The 20584-nt window shown below is 35.6% G+C and overlaps 1 protein-coding gene and 1 non-coding gene across 4 annotated transcripts in view; one reads left to right on the plus strand and one right to left on the minus strand.

The window, feature by feature from the left end:
* LOC118553187 (protein diaphanous homolog 2) overlaps positions 1-20584 on the minus strand; it is a 951294-nt gene that overhangs the window by 140738 nt on the left and 789972 nt on the right. The window lies entirely within an intron of this gene.
* LOC118540608 (U6 spliceosomal RNA) lies at positions 14223-14329 on the plus strand. Its single transcript, XR_004919733.2, has one exon. It is a non-coding gene; the product is annotated as a U6 spliceosomal RNA (small nuclear RNA).

The raw sequence follows: 20584 nt of genomic DNA on the forward strand, positions 1-20584 counted from the left end.
TTTCTATTCCTTATAACCAAAGAAGCCTAAACACAATGTGTTATTGGGCTTCTATTTCCCCCTTTAGCATTTTAATAAAAAAAATTAGAAAAATAATTTTTAAAATGTTCATGGAATGGCTGAATGCCCAGGGAAATTAAGTGATTTCCTCTAAGTCATTCACATAGTGGCAGGTCAAGGACTAGAAACCAGATTTTCTAACTCAGCATATAGCACCTATCAGTAGAACATGCTGGTTCAGAGCACAGACCCTGGAGATACATGACCTTGGAAATGTTACTTAACCTCTTCTTGCCTCATTTTCCCCCTCTAAAAAAGGAATAATAGTACTTAACCCATCCAATAGGATTGTTGTGAGAATTAAATTAGTTATCATATAACATAAACAGTAACAGCTGATTGAACATGGGTAGGAATCTGACCTAAAGGGCAGCCATTCTAGGCCCTAATGCAAAAAAGAGGGGGGCACCAAATAACATTCCTGTCACAGAAATGTGGAATTGGGACCAAGAGTCTTTGTCAGGAGCCAGAAGGGGCAGTTAGACCAGGATAAGCAGAGTCTCCCTCCAAGCACAGGACAAGCAAAGTACTCTTTAAAAAAGGCCCATGAACTTGTGCTGTGTGGCATCCCAGAGACAGCTTGAATGTAGAATGAAGATCCCATTTCCAGGGATCTAGGTCTAGATGTAGGATATTTCCTGTCCTGAATTCCCTTGAGCCTCTCTGTATCTCTTCAATAAATGCTCAATTTATATAGCTTCCAGTTATAAAATAAATAAGACGCAAGGATGTAATATACAGCATAGGGAATATAGTCAATAATGTAACAAGTTTATATGATGACATATAGTAACTAGACTTACCTTAGTGACCATTTTGTAATGTATATAAATATCAAATCACTGTTATACACCTGAAATTAATACAATATTGTATGTCAATTACTCTTCAATATAAAAAATAGCTTTTTGTTCCTTGCAATCAACAAAGACATAATTAAGTAAAATACTTATTAATATTACCTCAAGTTTTAGTATGAAAAGAAAAACTAATTACATATACAGGGCATAGGCAGTAGGGAATGGCCCATACGCTTCCCATCTCAAGCATATTTCTCTAGTGTTTTCATACTGTTTTCCAGCATCGTCAATACAATACCCTCATTTCTCTCTTTCTGGGTAAAAGTGCTTTATCACCATCTTATCACCAGGAACTACATGACACAGGTCTTAAGAATGAGTAATTAATCATTCTATATCCATTTAGCATCATTGGATTAATTTTGTTTAACATGACAGATAATAGTTTAAGCCTACATTCTTCCAATGAAAATGTGAAAATGTTCTTTACTGATGTCCTTTACCCTTAGAAGGCTAACCAAACTTGAAAGCATGTTCTATGATTATTACCCTGAAAATATTTTTTAAAACAGCAAAACAGCAACCTGAGCACAAACCAGAAGAAAAATAAGACTACTGCAAACTGTAAACAAGTTCAGATGATTTATAGGAAGAGAATTCTACAAAGCTCCCTTAATGTCAGGATATAAACAGTTTTTAGTGCTATTTAGTTAAATGATAATTATAAAACTCATTGAACTGAATGAGAATTAGGATTGTCAGACAAATGCTTGTAAGGGGTTAATTAATTCATATGAACCACAGAGCTCAGCTGAAAATGGGCTCATTATTCTAAACCACCAATTTATCTGCTTCTTACTACTGTTCTCCTTTCTCCATCACATTTGCCCTGTTACACCCTCACCCCCAGTAGCAAATGTCAGGAGGTAGAAATATTTAAAAGGAAATGTGAGCTAAGGGCATTTTGCAAGGGTACATCAGGGGTACAAAGATGTCTGCTGGAACACTGAAATGAAAAGATCATTTATTAGCACACCATGGCTCATAACATTCCAAAGGGCCCAATACTTTCATTATGTACACAAACATACCCCCCCCCTCCTATTCAAATGCCTCATTACAGCTAAGCCTGGAGCTTTTTTCTTAAAAGCTTTCCTCTGAAATTATTAATAATCTGAAGTTCCCTACAGGCCAACGGTATTATTACAGTCAAAATGCATCAATATGTATATATACTTACATACTCTCTTTTACATTATTTTAAATAACAAAGTATTTAGTGGAAACAGTAAAGAATTTATAAGCTATATACGGAAAAGCCTAGAGGAAGATGGCAATATCCCAGACTCTAAGGAAACAGCTCTTGAAGCTTATTAGGTGGGTCTAGGAGACTGTAATAGGATTATGAGTTTTGGTTTAGCCTGTCCATCATTTCAAAATCCCCATAACTAAAGGGAATATCTTCATAGGGGTATGAGTTTAATATTGAAGCTGCTTTATTTAATTCTTCCTATTTTATAATGCTTGAGTGCTAATTAGTTCCATCTACTTTCTTCAGGCTTGTCAATAAGGCAACTTGGAAGCCAAGAACCTACTGAATTATGGATTAACCAGTTCTGTAACAGCGTGTTCAAGCAACCTAGTTAGCTATTCCAAAGTGTAATATGATTATGGGCACAGGAAAGCATAAAATACTCTTTTGTTATCTTCTGCTTAAAAGCAGAAAAATAAACCCCTATAAGTAAACTGTTTATTTCTGATGTGTTAATGAACATTTTAGATATGAAAACTAAAATAAATAATATTTACTTTTGTGTGTGTCAAACATAGCCTATTAAATTCACAATATCCACAATATCTGCTACAAAAAATGGCAAACTAATTTTAAATTTTTTTTGAACACAGATATAAATTTTAAAGATGGAAAAGACTGAGATTGAGCCTGACTAGCATGAGTCACCTCTACCTTCACTTTTATTGAACCTGCATCCCAACCTCCCTGAGCCTTCCCATCACTTTCCTACTTTTGGCATTTCAATGGACTCCTTTCTCCTACAGCTAGACTCTAGAATCAGCCCCTTAGGGTCACAAATTCTGGAGTTAGAAGGAACGTTAGAGATAAACTGATGTAGCTCTCTCATTTCATAAGGGAATTAATAGATCCAGAGGTCAGGTGACCTACCTCATAGGTGATAGCAGAGTTGGAAAATGATTCCACGTTTCCTGATTCCCTGCTCAAGGCACCTTCACTTCTACTTACCATCATAACCATCCCACTAAACCATGTCCAGACTTGTTGGCCTCACTAGGCTGCTGAGCTACCCCTCCCCCAGACATTACTTTCCTTAGCCTCAGGGAGGGAATCAAGTACGAACAAAACTTAACTTGCCTATGTCTTATGTGCTCCCTGGCTTACTCCTCAAGCGTGTCCAAACTCCTCCTGCCTCCACAGGCTTCCAATTCTACTTTCCTTTAGTCATTCCTAAAAGATGATCTTGCCTTCTAATTTGTAAGAATGAGTCTGTGTCCCGAGGTTCATCATCTGCTTTCACCTAGACATCAATTATTTTCTATCCTGTCTATCTCTTTGGTAGAAACACCGCTCCTTTTTCTCCACCCCTGAAAGTTAATGCTCCTGTGTTTCTTCCCTTCCTATGAACACCTTCAATCTCTCCCTCTTAACTGTTGCCTTCTTTAAACCAAAACTAATAAAATTAATTGGTAATGATTAATAATAGCAGTAATAACAACTAGTTAGTACATACAAAGTGCTTATGATGTACTAGGCACCATTTCAGGCACTTTGCAAGTATTAGTTCATTTAATCCTCAGAATAACCTATAAGGTAGGTATTTCTATTATGCTCATTTTACAAAAAAGGAGATTGAAATAGAGAGAGGTTGAGTAACTTGTCCAAGATGCACAACTAAGAAGTGGTAGTGCCAGGATTTTAACCCAGACAGCTTAGCTCCAGAATCTGTGTTCCTAATCATCACACTGCTTTTTTTATATATATCTATACCATCACTTATTAGCTTATTATTTTGGACAACTTACTCAACTTCTCATGAGACTCAGTTCTCTTACATGTAAAATAAGAATAATATTGCTAATCTTAAAGGATTGACATGAAGATTAAGTGAACTAGAAAATATGTAATCCACCATGCCTGGTATATTAAATGTCAGTTTAAAAAAATACTAGACAGCAGTACAAAAGAATAAGGAAGATAACTATGCACTCATATAAAAATGTGCAAAATACTTTGTTAAATAACCAAAACAAGGTGGCAAAAAAATAAATGCCAGTTAATATAATGATAATAATGACGATAATAATAACAACCAAGCCTAGCTTTTATTAACCAAATATTCAGGGATAACTCTCCTAGAGGGAGATAAACTTTACTATGTGTTCAAAAAACCCTTACCAAACACTGTTCTAGTACTTTACCAATGTAGTTAACATTAGTTAAATTTAGTCCCCAAAACAACCATGAGGTGAATCCTACTATTATTTCCATGTTACATATATGAAAACAGAGACAGAGAGGTGATTAACTTCCCCAAGGTCACAAAGCTAGTAAGTGGCAGACCAAGATTTGGACCCAACCAGTTTAACTCCAGAGTGTGTGCTAGGCAGGCTCTCAGTATAATAGTTTGTTGTAGGAGGACAAACTTGTAACACCCATGTCATGGGAGAATAGCACAGATGCATATAGCCACAGTACGTATGAAAAAGTATAGTCTAGTGTATGTTCCCCAAACTTGTCAACTCAAGAAAACTTTCTGGAGTTTATAAAAATAAAAACAAAAACAAAACCAGAATCGTGGGCCCAATCCCAAACCTACTAAGTTAGACTCTGGGAATGGAGACCAGTAGAAGTTAACAGAGGAGTAAATCAGAACCACTTAGGTAGCTTTTTCAAAATACCCATGCCTAGAACCCATCCCCAGATAGTCTGCTTTAGCATATCCGTGGTGGTTCCTAGGTCTCACTTGTTACCTTTGGGGGATGCTAGGGAACCAACAAATCATTTTGAAAACTGATAAACAAAGAGAAAGAATCAAGCATTCACCCTGTCTTTTCTATCTGAAATATACCTGAATGTAACCAAATAGCTGCTGAGGGGACATTTCTTTTCAAAGAGGTATTACAAATAATTTTTTAAAAAGAGGGAATGATAAGATATCATTCTCTTGGATTAATGGATCTAGGTAATGATCATCAGTGGCTGCTGATACACTACGAGTCAACTAGCCATCATGTGCTCCATTATAAAACAACACACCAACAACAATAAGGATGTCTTGCTTAAAAATATGGAACCCAGGGTGCCTGGGTGGCTCAGTTGGTTAAGCAACTGCCTTCGGCTCAGGTCATGTTTCTGGAGTCCCGGGATCGAGTCCCACATCGGGCTCCCTGCTCAGCAGGGGGTCTGCTTCTCCCTCTGACCCTTCCCCTCTCATGCTCTCTGTCTCCCATTCTCTCTCTCAGATAAATAAATAAAATCTTAAAAAAAAAAAAAATGGAACCCAAATCTGATCTAGTTTCTTTTTTTCTTTTTTTCTTTTCTTTTATTTTTTTTAAAGATTTTATTTATTTATTTGACAGAGAGAGAGACAGTGAGAGAGGGAACACAAGCAGGGGGAGTGGGAGAGGGAGAAGCAGGCTTCCCACCGAGCAGGGAGCCCGATGCAGGGCTCGATCCCAGGACCCTGGGATCGTGACCTGAGCCGAAGGCAGATGCTTAACGACTGAGCCACCCAGGTGCCCCTCTGATCTAGTTTCTATATCTAAGTTTATAGAAAATATATGGGGTGGGGGATAGGTAAAGATATATGTAAATGATACCACTGGGATACAATAATAAAAATATAAACTCTATCAGACAAATGGCCTGGTTGCTTCAACAATAACAATGGAAAATTGTAATTAAAAAAAAAAAAAGATGAAGAGGTATAGTAGCTAGCCTCCAAGATGACCACTTCAATTATCCCCAACCCTTGGTATTCATGCTCTGGTGTAGTTTTCTTCTACATTGTTTCTGGGTTGGTCTGTGTGACCAAAAGAATATGACAGATGTGTTGTTATGTCATTTCCAAGGCTAGTACACAGAAAGAACTGTGGCTTCCTCTTTGCTCTTTGTCTCTCTCTCTTAGATCACTCGCTCTTGGGGAAGCCAGCGGCCATATTGTAAGAGACTCAAAAAGCCCTCCAGAGAGGCTCATATGGTGGAGAAGTGAACTGGAAAGCAGATTCAAGACCACAGATGCAGCCCTGGACAACTTCCTGACCACTACCTGAAGAGAGACAATGAGACAGAATCATTCAGCTGAGCTGCTCTCAAATTCCTGACACAGAAACCTGAAGGTAATAATATTTGTAATTTTAAGCCAGTAAGTTTTGAGGGTAATTTTTTATGTAGCAATTGATAACTAATACAAGACAGATATCATAGTTTAAAATAGAGACTTAAGAGAACAACAATAATAAATAGATCTTATTCAGTTCCTGATTCAAACTGGAGCTGGGAGGCAGGTAGGGGCACATCAGACCATGAAATGTGAACACTGGATATTTTTTAGTAAGGAATAATTTTTTATGAGATATGATAGTATTATTTGGTTATGTTAGAAATAATCCTTATATTTTATGAATACATACAGAATTATTTACAGATGAAAAAAACGTAATGTATGTCTAGGACTTACTTGAAAATATCCAAGGGTGGGAGTATAGCTAGAACAAGATTGACCAGGAATTGGTCACTGTTGAAGCTAGATGCTGGGTTAATTATATTATTCTATTTTGTATATATTTGAAAATTTCACAATAAAGAGTAAGGGGAAAAAAGGACTGACTAACCATCAAGGCCTCACAACAGATTAAACAAAACAAAAAAAAAAATGAAGCAATTCCAATTAAACCAACCACTCAGGAGAGGCAAGTTCTCAATAACCATATAAGGTTCATCTATGGGTGTCATTGCATACAAATTCATATATTGTATATACACATAGATATATACATATCTCTTCTTTGGTGTGGCCATGTCATTTCTCCCCAGCTAGACATACGACAGTAGCTTGGAGATATATTTTCGTTTATTTATTACTTGGTTTATTTATCACTGAACTTTGCTTTTAAAGTACAAGAAAGACCTCAGCATTTCTGTAGGAAAAAGAAATCAATTTAAAGCAAGACATTAAGAAGAAAAGAAACAGAGGATAACTCATGATTCTGAAGGGTATAAGAGGAGTGAGATGAGGAGTATAACGTGGGCCTCAGGAAGGGGCACTGAAAGAAAATGAAGGAACTTGGAACATAAGGTAATTTACTGAGCCTGTAGGGTGTAAGTTTTAGTTTGAGGGGTTAGAGAGAATAGAATAAATCTGGAACAACTACCAAGGCATGTGATTTGGTGAACAACAGATAAGGAGATTGCTAAGCAGTAATGAAGACTCAAATAATGCTACAAGCATACTTTATACATAACAGATGAATATAGAATACTTTAGATTCTTCCACAAGGAAATGAATTCACTTCTGCCATTTATTTTGTTTTGTTGTTATTGTGTGATTTTATCTTTAAGAGGAGAGGACTGAGTAGCAACTGTGCTTCAACTGTAATACAACTAGCAGGGAGATATGATTCTAAATACTGTATTCCCTATGTTATATACTTTTTCTCAGGAAGCTTTCAAAATAGCTTGAATAATTTATGATTTGATTTTAATAATCTGCAACAGTTGGGAAATATGTAAATATTTCTTCTCTTACTTTGTGCAAGTCCAAAAAAGCAAGGGTCAATCAACAAAGGCAATATCAAACAAAAAAACCTCACATTTGAGGAAAATAAGATATATTTTAACATCTAACTGGGCCATTTACAGAAGAATAAAGACAATCACTTAAACATTTGTTTCCATGGGCATTTGAGAATAATGCCTCAATAAATAGCTATGGACACTTAGGAGAGGAAGCTTAGATATAATAATATTGCATAATTTAATAGGACATATAGCTATAGAGCAATTTCATTTTAAAATAGAAAAACCTAAAATAAGATTTCCACTATCCAGAAACCTCAGAGAATGAGTTGATCTGGATAGTTGAGGATTTATAAATTTTAAATACCAAAACTTTTTATCTTAGTCGTTTTTTATCTTAGTCATTTGTATAGAAATGTTTCACAAATATACATTTTGCTGCACATACAAAAAGAAAATCTACAGAAAATACATTGTTGCTGATTCACATAATTATCACTAACATCAAATATTGTGCTGTTCTCTAAATCCACCAAGGTCCTCAGGGCATAGTTGAAGTGTGTCTATTTTTTCTTTAAATATAGCAGAACTACTCTTTGTTTAAAGTTCCTTTTCATCTTAAAAAATGTTTTAAATACTATTTATTTATTCTGATGATATAATTGGCACATGGTCATGAAAGAGTATTATGAAAAGTTGGAAGTAAGTAAAAAGCACCCATACTACTGTGATATAGCTACAAGGACTGAATATTTTGATGCATTTCATTCTGATTTTTTCAACAACTACATACATATCTTTTATTTAGCTGACACCAATTGTAATTAGTTTTGAATCCTATGTTAATTCTTTGTAAGATGTTATCCGCTTTGATGATTAGTTCATCTCCTCCACTGGAATCAGCATATTAGCGATCACTCTTTATTGCTGGGAGTGGGTCTCAACATACCTACCACCTCAATATTATTGTGTTGTTTCATATTTATTGGGGGTGAATAAAAACCTAGAAAACCAGGATGACAATAGAGTAGGAGGATCCTAGGCTTGTCTCGTCCCATGAACACAACTAGATAACTATCAAATCATGCTAAATATCCCAGAAATCAACCTGAAGACTGACAAAACAAACTCCACAACTAAAAGGAGAGAAGAGGCCACATGGTAGAAGGAATACAGACATAACTGGCTTTTCTAACAAAAAGAAGGCAGAGACTTACATAAAATGCCAAGATGGAGGAATTTACCCCAGATGAAAGAAGATAAGCCCACAGCCAGAGATCTAAGTGAAACAGATGTAAGTAACATGCCTGATGGAAAATTTAAAGCAACAATCATAAGGATACTCACTGGGCTTGAGAAAAGAAGAGAAGACATCAGTGAGACCCTTACCACAGAGATAAAAGAAATAAAAAAAAATCAATCAGAGATGAGGAATGCAATAAACAAGATAGGAAACAGGTTTGATGTAATGAATAACAGGCTGGAAGAAGCAAAGGAATGAATTAGTGACCTTGAAGAGAGAATAATGGAAATTACGAAGCTGAACAAAAGAGAGAAAGAAGAATTATGCAACATGAGGACAGACTTAGGGAACTCAGTGACTCCACCAAATGTAAAAAAAAAAGAAAAAAACAACAACAACCAAAAAAAAAAAAAAAAGAAAAACAAGAAAAACATTTGTATTACAGGAGTCCCAGAATAAGAGAGAGAAAGGGGTAGAAAACTTATTTGAGGAAGTAATAACTGAAAACTTGCCTAATCTGGGGAAGGAAACAGATATCTAGATCCAGGAGGCATAGAGAACTCCCATCAAAACCAACAAAAACAGGCGAACACCAAGATATATTGTAATTAAATTTGCAAAATATAGTGATAAAGAAAAAATCTTAAAATGAGAAAGACAAAAGAAGTCCCTAACTTATAAGAGAAGACCCATTAGGCTAGCTGCAGATATCTCTACAGAAACTTGGCAAGTCAGAGAGAGTGGCATGACTTATTCAAAGTGCTGAATGGGAAAATTCTGCAGCCAACAATACTCTATCCAGCAAGGCTGTCATTTAGAATGGAAGGAGAGATAAAGAGTCTCCCAGACAAACAAAAACAAAAGGAGTTCGTGACCACTAAACCAGCCCTCTAAGAAATATTAAAGGGGACTCCTTGGGTGCAAAGGAGAGACCAAAAGTGACAAAGACAAGAAAGGATCAGAGAAAATCTCCAGAAACAATGACAAAACAAGTAATAAAATGGCAATAAGTACCTATCTATCAATAATTACTCTGAATGTAAATGACTAAACATTTCAATCAAAAGGCATAGGCTGTCAGAATGGAAAAAAAAAGACCCATCTCTATGCTGCCTACAAGAGACTCTTTTTAGACCTAAAGACACCTGCAGATTGAAAATGAGGGGATGGAGAAATATTTATCACACAAATGGATGTCAAAAGAAAGCTGAAATAGCAATACTTACATCAGAGAGACTAGACTTGAAAACAAAGACTGTAAAAAGAGATGAAGAAGGGCTCTATATCATAATAAAGGGGACAATCCAACAAGAAGATCTAACAATTATAACTCTTTATGCACCCAACCTGGGAGCACCCAAATACATAAAACAATAACAAACATAAAGGAACTCATTGATAATAATAGAATAGTAGGGGACTTTAACATCCCACTTATATCAATGGACAGATCATCTAAATAGAAAATAAACAAGGATGGGGCACCTGGGTGGTGCAGTGAGTTAAGCATCTGACCTTGGTTTCAGCTCAGGTTGTGATCTCAGGGTTGTGAGATCAAGCCCTGTGTCATGCTCTGTGGTAAGTGGATTAAGATCCTCTCTTCCTGCCAAGATGTCCATCGACAGATGAATGGATAAAGAAGATGTGGTATATATATACAATGGAATATTATGCAGCCCTCAAAAGGAATGAGATCTTGCCATTTGCAACAACGTGGATGGAACTGGAGGATGTTATGCTGAGCGAAATAAGTCAATCAGAGAAAGACATGTATCATATGACCTCACTGATATGAGGAATTCTTAATCTCAGGAAACAACCTGAGGGTTGCTGGAGTGGGGGTTGGGGTGGGAGGGATGGGGTGGCTGGGTGATAGACACTGGGGAGGGTATGTGCTATGGTGAGCGCTGTGAATTGTGCAAGACTGTTGAATCACAGATCTGTACCTCTGAAACAAATAATACATTATATGTTAGGAAAAAAAAAAGATAGCAGGAGGGGAAGAATGAAGGGGGCGGAAATCGGATGGGGAGACGAACCATGAGAGACGATGGACTCTGAAAAACAAACTGAGGGTTCTAGAGGGGAGGTGGGTGGGAGGATGGGTTACCCTGGTGATGGGTATTAAAGAAGGCACGTTCTGCATGGAGCACTGGGTGTTATGCACAAACAATGAACCATGGAACACTACATCAAAAACTAATGATGTAATGTATGGTGATTAACAGAACAATAAAAAAGATTCTCTCTTCCTCTGCCCCTCCCCCCACTTGCTCTCTATTTCTCTCAAATGAATAAATAAACCTTAAAAAAAGGAAAGAAACAAGGAAACAATAGCTTTGAATGACACACTTGACCAGACAGAATTAACAGATATTTTCAGAACAGTCCATCCTAAAACAGCAGAATATACAGGTTTTTCAAGTGCACATGGGACATTATCCAGAAGAGATCATATATTAGGTCATAAAACAGCCCTCGACAAATACAAAGAGATTGAAATTATACCATGCACCTTTTCTGACCACAATGCTATGAAACCAGAAGTCAACCACAAGAAAATATTTGGAAAGACCACAAATACATAGAAGTTAAACAACATGCTACTAAACAATGAATAGGTCAACCAGGAAATCACAGAAAAATAAAACGATGCATGGAAACAAATGAAATTGAAAACACAATAATCCAAAATGTTTTGGAAGCAACAAAAGTGGTCCTAAGAGGGAAGTATATAGCAATACAGGCCTACCTTGAGAAGAAAGAAAAATCTCAAATAAACAACCTAACCTTACACCTAAAGGAGCTAGAAAAAGAACAACAAATGAAGCCTAAAGACAGCAGGAGGAAGGAAATAATGAGTAGAGCAGAAATAATTGATATAGAAATTTAAAAAACAATAGAGCAGATCAATGAAAGCAGGAGCTGTTTCATATAACACAGCTCATTTTACCAAGTCTAATTTTCAGAGGTTTTTATAATTAATATTCATCCTCCAGACCTCTACATACTTTAAAAGAAACCAACCAAGTTTACAGTTCTAAAGCCATTTTTAAAGATATTGTAGGTTAAAAATTGTATATATACTAATCTGTGGTACATACAAATGCCCCCCTATATTTGAACCATTGTAAAAACTGCGCTATATAACATGATTTTATAATATCTTAGAAGATTTTTACCTCTTGATACCCACGTGCAACTTCTATTAACATTGAAGACAGATTTATTTGTGCTCACCAATGGATGGATTGATGTGTATATATATATATATATGTGTGTGTATATATACACATATATATATACACACATATATATATATACACACACACACATATATATATATGCATGCAATGTTGAACTTGAAGAATAGCACAAAAGTCTGTTTTTTTAAGCCTAAGGTTTACTATCCTTCATCTAGATGCCTCAGCACTCAAGAAACTTGAACTGATATTTGCACAATACATAACAATCACTTGATCCACACACACACAAAAAGCAGCTGCTTTATAGGCTTAACCATGCTACACAATGCTGAGGACAGAACATGATAAATACCATAGCCAATTGAAATTGCGTAAGCAATTTTTGCAAGTACAATGTAAGACATACAGCATCATTCAATGCCAAGTATTTTCACAAGCAATGGTGAGAGGTGCTAATGGAGGGCATAATGGGTCCCTCTAAAGAGCACCATGGGGGGACTCATTCAGATATAGGTCCTCCCATCCTTTGTTCCTCTGACTATAGCCCTCACTCTATGCTTGTCATTTGAGTGGGGATTTAGTCAGATGAAATTCTCTAGGATTATAGTAGGAATTGTTTTGTTAAAAGCCTGGTCACCAACTGAAAATACTACCTTCTCCTACCCGTTCCTAACAATCTTCCTTTTGAATGACCATCAGTTGTTTCACAAGATAAAATACATTTATTTAGTGTAAAGTTGTTTACCTGCTAGTTAACCAGGAAATACTACCAAGTTTTATTACTTTAATTACAAAAATCATAAAATAAAATGCATATGCAATAAAAAGATTATGTAACAAATACCTATTTTCAAATTGCCTTGGGACTGTTTATGGAGTGGTTTGGCCTAAAGCAATTACTAAAACCAGATTTGAATGCTATTATAAATAGGTATAAGCTTTCCTTACATAACCCATATTTATATTATCAATAAAAGCTGAGACTTAAAGCTTGCAGTAACAACTTTGTGGAGAAAGCAGGGCAAATTTATTATCTGTGATCCTTTCTTTATCTCTCCCTATTACATCTGGGATAACTGTGTAGTACTTAGGTGATATGACTAAATCTTATTAGTGGAGGGTTTTCTATCTTAAGCACAAATCTGGCATTTAAAAATCCCAAAGTCAAAAAATTAACATAGAAAATGTCAGGAAATTAAGCAAATTAAAAGATACTGTCAACAGTACGCAGTACTGTCAAAGGACAAATAACCCCAGTTAAACAGTATCAGGAATGGGTAATAGATTTTTGAAAAGTAGATACCAAGGTGAGAGAGACAGTTAATGTCAAAGCATAAAAGATATTTAAAGCACAACAGCTATTATATTATATATATATTTGATGACTATTTTATCATTTGTACAGGTGACACAGCTGGGTACAAATAGCAGTAAAAATTTGAGGTTTTTAAATTACCAGCTTGCACCAGTGCTAACCATGAAGCATAACCAATGCTAGCATAAGTAAGATTCATTTCCAACTTAATGCATTTATATATTTCAAAATTAGCTTATTTAGGAAAATATAAATGACAAAAACTGTTAATGATATATGATCTTTTCAAAGCAGGCTTATTTCTTTTTATTTTAAAACTTTATTTTTCCTTCCATGAATGTTTAAGTGGCAGTCAGTAATATAAATTATTCACATGAATTCTGTTTCAATTAGCCAAAGAAGAGTCATAAACATGAGAAAACAGAATTTTTAACTTTGTTGGCTTAGAAAGAAAAAGATTTATACCATAAGAAAATATTAGTTCCCTTGTTCGTCTGATGCAGAATCCTGACATTATTAGAGTTAGAAGAATAGAACACTGTGGAGTACGTATTGAATTTCTCGCTTTAATAATGAAGATGTAGTTCTCTGTAATCTGAAATTAATTTAAAGCTAGTGAAAAGAAGTAATATTCTACTATCTCTGTTTTGTTCTCTCCTACTCAAATTTAACAAGTAATAGCAGCTTTCAGGAGGACAGCAGGTACAAAAGATTCAAATTAGATGTCAGAGCTGAATAAGTCAAGTTTGCCTTCTATTATTTGAATGGGACTTAACTAATTTGTTCAATAACCTGTATTTTTTTTTTTTTTTTTTGAAAATTATCGTGCTCACTTTGGCGGCACATATACTAAAATTGGAATGTTACAGAGAAGATTAGCATGGCCCCTGTGCAAGAATGACACGCAAATCTGTGAAAATTATTTTCTTCTTAATAAAAGTTAGAGCTCTGGAGAATGAACTTCAAAAGCAGTGACCATTTCATAAATAGTGTGATGTTCAGACTGAAAACAAATAAGACGACAAGTGGATGGGAAAGCAAAGTGGTAGAATCACATAAAAGAAATATATTGGAGGGAGCGGGCTAAACAAGGCAACTCACGGCAAAATCCTTTCACTCTCTGCCCCAAATGCAAGTCAAATCAGAGCTTTTCAGGTGAAGCAATGTAGTCCTATGACAAAGTATCATGAAAAATGTACCAGTGGCTTATTTTCATTTTAGCTGCATTTTTGACATCTTATGTCCTGTAGAGATATTCCCTGGATCACATACACAGGTAACAAATGCACCGTGTGTCATCTCTAAAGTCACGTTACTGTGATTGTATTCATACAGGCTTTGCTTTGCATTGTTTTCCTAATAGGAAAGACTGATTTGTCGTTATTCATTTATACTCTCTTGCCCACTCCCCATCATTCCTACAAGCTGCATAGTCAACCGATGTGAAATAAGTGAACAAAGAAACAATGTGCTTTAGAAAACATGACTGAAGCATTCATATCATTTAGAAGAGAAAAATCCCAGGAATAAAAGAGCTTGGGTCTACCTTAAAGCAGGAACTTCCCTGCAGAGATAAATGGGAAGAAACGAAGGCACATAATGCCACTGCAGCTGCAATATTTCTGAAGTAGGACACTCAGAAAAGGGCACAAGCTATTCATGCTTCTAGAAACATTGCGTTTAATTCCTCTGCCAAAGATTTAGCAGCTTAATGGAAAGGAGCAGCACATGGAGGAAAAAGAAAAATGAAAGAAGAATTAGCACTGCAAGGAAATTTGCTTAAACTAATATTAGAAAGAAAATATTTCAGAAATGGTGCCCTCTAATAATCGCATGCGCTAAGGCTAGAATAAAAGGTCATAGCTAACTGGTATAAAAGCAGGTTTGGACACACAGGAAATAAAATTCTGTGATGCATTCTACCCAACCACTACCCTTTTTACCTTCGACTATGCCAGGACATGTTCCACATGTTACAGAACCCAGGAAAGAAGCCAAAAGAAGCCATACTTCAAAATTGAGCTTCTTTTCCAATTTTTATTTATTTATTTATTTTGAAAGATTACTTATTTCTTTATTTGACAGACACAGAGCACAAGCAGGGGGAGCGGCAGGCAGTGGGAGAGGGAGAAGCAGGCTCCCTGCTGAGCCCAATGCAGGTCTCGATCCCAGGACCCCGGGATCATGACCCGAGCTGTAGGCAGACGCTTAACTGACTGAGCCACCCAGGCGCCCCTCCAATTTTTAAAGAAAACTTTGCCATATTTAACTTTTATAGCCAAATCAACTAGGAGAACAAAACATACTTGATGGTCAAGAATGGAAGTTAAGTAGTAGTTTAAAAAGTCATGCCTAATGCATAATAAAAAAGCTTTCACGTGACTTGATTAAAAATCATGACTGATAGGGGCTCCTGGGTGGCTCAGTCAGTTAAGCATCTGTCTTAGGCTCGGGTCATGATCCCAAAGTCCTGGGATCAAGCCCCACATTGGGGACAAAGGGGGCTCCCCCCAGGAGCTCCCTGCTCTCTGGGGAGTCTGCTTCTCCCTCTCCCTCTGTTCCTCTCTTATGCTCGTGCTCTCTCAAATAAATAAAATCTTAAAAAAAACCATGACTGATAAAAGATGCTACTTTCTAAGGGCCATGCTTTGGTTTGGAAAAACAGATAAGTGAACACACTGCAGAGTCTCACTTTTACTGGAGTTAGCCTCCAAGTTTAAAAAAAAAAAAAAAGTGAATGAACAGAGCTGCATGTTTTCAAGACATTACAGATTAGAGAAAAAATAACATATCAGTTAGTTTATAAGACAAGTGCTTTTAAAAAATATTTTGTTTTACATGCCTTAATTATAAAGATTTCTCCTTAGTGTAGAACTTCATTATGACCTATTAGAGTAAAATCTAATACATTATTTGAATGAATTTGGAGAGACAAAATTTTTTTTAAGTACTAAACCTACTAAACCACCTTACTTATCGAAATCCCAAACTTTTTCCTTTTCATTGAATACGTTTATACCTGTCAAGCTGTAATCAACTGCCCATTGTGGTCTGAGGAACTTTTATGAAAAGGTATTTTTCCCTTTAATGCTTTTTTTTTTTCAGAGTGTATACGTTCTGAGAGCAAAAAAAATCATGTAGTCATTTCGCAACTGTCTATACTAATTGATGAAATAATTTTTGTAAGTATACAAAAGGTTCATCATCTGCTTCATGCTTTACTCACTACCAGGAGTACTTATAAATTCCAGCAGTGATGACACTATAATCCTAAAAAGTCTGGGAACCAAGAGTTCATCTAGGAACTTTTCTCTGTCCCTTTGAGATATCCTTCATTGACCCCTCCCTGACACCAAGACCTGAACAATTTTACATAAAGTAAGAAAGAATGTATTCACTAAGTATTGTCAGTCTTGTTTGTTTTCCTAAAAGGGATAGAATGCTGAGACTTAAGTAAGACAGACTTCAAATAATGCTGACACAATTATATTTCCTCGTTTTTTTCTGTCAGTTTTTCTTCCCCACAACTAATATGTGGAATATCAGATTGGGACAATGGCAGTGGGAAACAATGTTGTAAGAGAGAGAAAAAGATAAAACACAATTCTGAAGCAGCAGAAGGGAAGTGAGGAAAGTGGTGTACAAAGGGCCCAGGACCACAAAGCATGGTAAGTAGGAAAAAAGTTAAGAAACTGGAAGCATAATCTATAATGCATAGAATCTGTGTGGACAGCATTCAACTTGACCATAATCCTTTTTCAGTGCTTTGCATCTTCCTCTGCCAGGAAGTTCTAAATGAACCATGCAAAGTGATCAATACTGTTTGTGGCAACTGAAAAAAATTCAAATGGCAAGATGTGATTTTTTTTCCCCATTTCTCTTTTCTAATCTAATTCTACCTGAATTCAACATTGAAAACATCCTCTAATAATTTCCTAGAGACTCATTATGTTGTTTTATTCTAAATTTATTTTCTGTACTGGACCATTATCCCAGTCACTAAGGATGGTCATCCTCTTGGTGCCTTCACATTGTGGATTTTTAGGACTATTAACTAAACTCTTTTTAATGTTCTAAGTACATGAGAGTTCATTTAATTTTTCGACCATAAAATGAAAACTTCATATTAGAAAAATTCTTTAAAAAAGAACTTTTTCTTTTTAATTTAAGCATGTTTGATTCCAACTATCTGTTGATGACAATAAAATCCACAGTTATGTACAAAACAATCATCTTTCATTATCTCTGCCACTTAAAGTACTACTGATACAGACAACTGAAATGATGTCACAAATATGACTAAAATAAACACTAGATTATCCACAAAGTCATATTGCTTATCCCTCCTGATATAAACTTCCCTTCATAGGTTGGCTCCAAATATTTAAAGAAAATCAGTTCATTAACAAGATAGACATGCATACTTTTGATTCATAGTGATAAGTCTGCTAAAAATATAACAGTCATTATAACTTTCAATAAAGATGAAATCCATACACAGTCCTATCAACCTTCCAAACAATATGAAAATCATATCCTTGTTTTTGTGTTTTTTTCATTTCTTTGTGTCTGGTACATACGTTGACTTTCTGAAATCACTGCAGAGTTGTGAATACTGTATGAAATAAAAAAAAAAAAAAAACAACCCTGTTCATTGCCCACAGAGTACTGTATTGCTTGCTATATGCTCCATCTATGCAAGACAAACAATAGAACAGGCAATAACCCTAAGAAATCTCAAGCTAAAACCTTCCCAAGTGAAAAGGGAAAATATCATCCTAGATTCTAAAAGTCCCTTAAACAAACAGTTCAAGTCCTTAGAATACTCATACATACTAGACAAAAACCTTAAACTTCTGAAGATCTGTTCTCCTGAGTAAATCTGTGAGAAAGCTGGAAAAGCAATTAATTACTTACACTTGTTCTAAAGAGATTCACTAACTTCTGTCTACTTCCCGTCTTATAGAGCATATTTACAAAGACTGATGAGAAGATATGTAAAACTTAAACAAAAGGCTTTGTTTTTCTTCTATTTTCTCTAGTAGTATTTAGGAATTTTGCCCTTTAAGCATTAGGGGTAGAACAAATTGCTATTTGGGTTGACAATGACAAAAAGGTGGCAGTCAAATGCAAGCACAATGGATGTAAGAATAAGAGTAATGACATATAGTTATATTTTTTTATATAAACTCAGAATTTTTCTTTACTTGTCAAGCCGAAACATTACTAGTAGAAAGGTCATGTGAAGGTAACACGCATAGGACATTTGAGTTTTCCCATAAAATAAACTCAGCATTAATGGAATTCCATTTACAGTGATGTAGAATGAAATTTCTATTTCTTTCATCTCCTAAATTTCAAACTTGAGAGATAGCTTCACGTACAATATATTGAAAAGGATTTAATTCAGATTCAATTTTTTTGATAATTGTGAAGTATTCAACAAGCAGTTATCAAGAGCATGTACTATACTGAGTTATGTACTAGGTGCTAAAAATAAATCATAATCTTTTAATAGTGAAACACAGTTATAAGCCTTATAGTATTTTAACACTTTGTATCATCTATATCTTTAAGAGGGTTCACATTGAGCATAACCTTACAAGGTTTCCTGGAATAGGTGAAACACTATATTAGGGTCAAGGTTTCATAGCTCATGTTTTTGCAAATGCAAAGAATACCAATCAATAATAGAAAAACTTGAATCTCAAAAGAGTACTATGGAGCTTAAGATACCCACAGCCCTTTTCCTTTCTTCCTTCACCTTCTACTCTTCTCATTTTAATGGACACAAGGAAAAGAATTACCAGGAGTAAGGTTGAAGTTGTAATACACGAGAGGTGTGTCCAAAGGTTTCACAAAATTAAAAGATGGGTAGGGAGTACATTTATTTCCAGGTGCATCTAGCCGCCTTTTGCCACTGGGGCAGCAGATGGAATTTGGCTGGACAGTTTACAAATTCTTATCCCTGTTTAGGAACATACACAGTAATACACTCCTGAGTCCATATGAGAGAAATAAGCCCATAATCACAACCACCAATTAAAACAACTATTCCCCATGGGCGCCTGGGTGGCTCAGTTGGTTAAGCGACTGCCTTCGGCTCAGGTCATGATCCTGGAGTCCCTGGATGGAGTCCCGCATCGGGCTCCCTGCTCTGCAGGGAGTCTGCTTCTCCCTCTGACCCTCCCCCCTCTCATGTGCTCTCTCTCATTCTCTCTCTCAAATAAAAAAAAAAAATCTTTAAAACAACTCTTCCCCTTTCATTTTGAAAACAGTTAATTTAAACAACTATCCCCCTTTCATTTTGAAAAGAGTTTTTCAGAAAATTTAAGGTACTTATTACAGTCTGATGAATACCTTGTCAGTTAATGTAGTTACAAATCCACAATGTTTGCTCATATTAGAGTGGTCTCATGTACCTGACATATAGGGTCTCTACCATTTATTCCTGAATGGAGGGTTTGTAAATAAGCAGGTGGTTATGTGAGCTTAACTACTAACATTAGCATGTCCATAAATTTTTGATATGGAATTAAAACTACCAAGAAAAATTTATTGCTGCATAGTAATTGCTTATCCGAACTTATCCCACATTCCAGTATATAAAGGAAGCCTGCTAAATTCATATTCTCATTAAAAAATCAACTGAAATTGACCTTATCTCCTACTGGCCTGCAGAGATCACCAATGAAGAAATGTGCAGCAGAGCTGATTATATTGTGTAGGAGAAAAGACAAGCAAAAGTGATTGAAATATCTATAGAGAACATCATCAGTGCTTAGAACAATTTTGCATATAAATAGAGCATAAATGGTCTGTGTTCAATTTGTTCTCTAGTTGTCAAAGAATAATCAAAGATAGACCACATAGTAATCTTCTGTTTCCAGCTTCCCTAATGCAAACCTAGATCTTATACAGTATGTATGTATGTCTGCCCCAAAAGCAAAATTTAATTTCCACAAATAAAAAGAAAACAAAACCCCAAAATTATGTAACTAATATAGGTATATGTTTCATCATAAAATTCACATTTAGTGATGAAAAAAAGAAGATACTAAATTAAATGGTCTTAAAAATTAATAGTATTTTAGAACTCAATGCAATCTGGCTTCTATGCCTTTCTCACTCCAACCCCCTAAACACACTCCTAAAACTAGTTTTGTAAAGTCACCATTGAATTCCTA

This window comes from Halichoerus grypus, chromosome X (assembly GCF_964656455.1).
Source record: "Halichoerus grypus chromosome X, mHalGry1.hap1.1, whole genome shotgun sequence".
Classification (NCBI taxonomy): Eukaryota; Metazoa; Chordata; class Mammalia; order Carnivora; family Phocidae; genus Halichoerus; species Halichoerus grypus.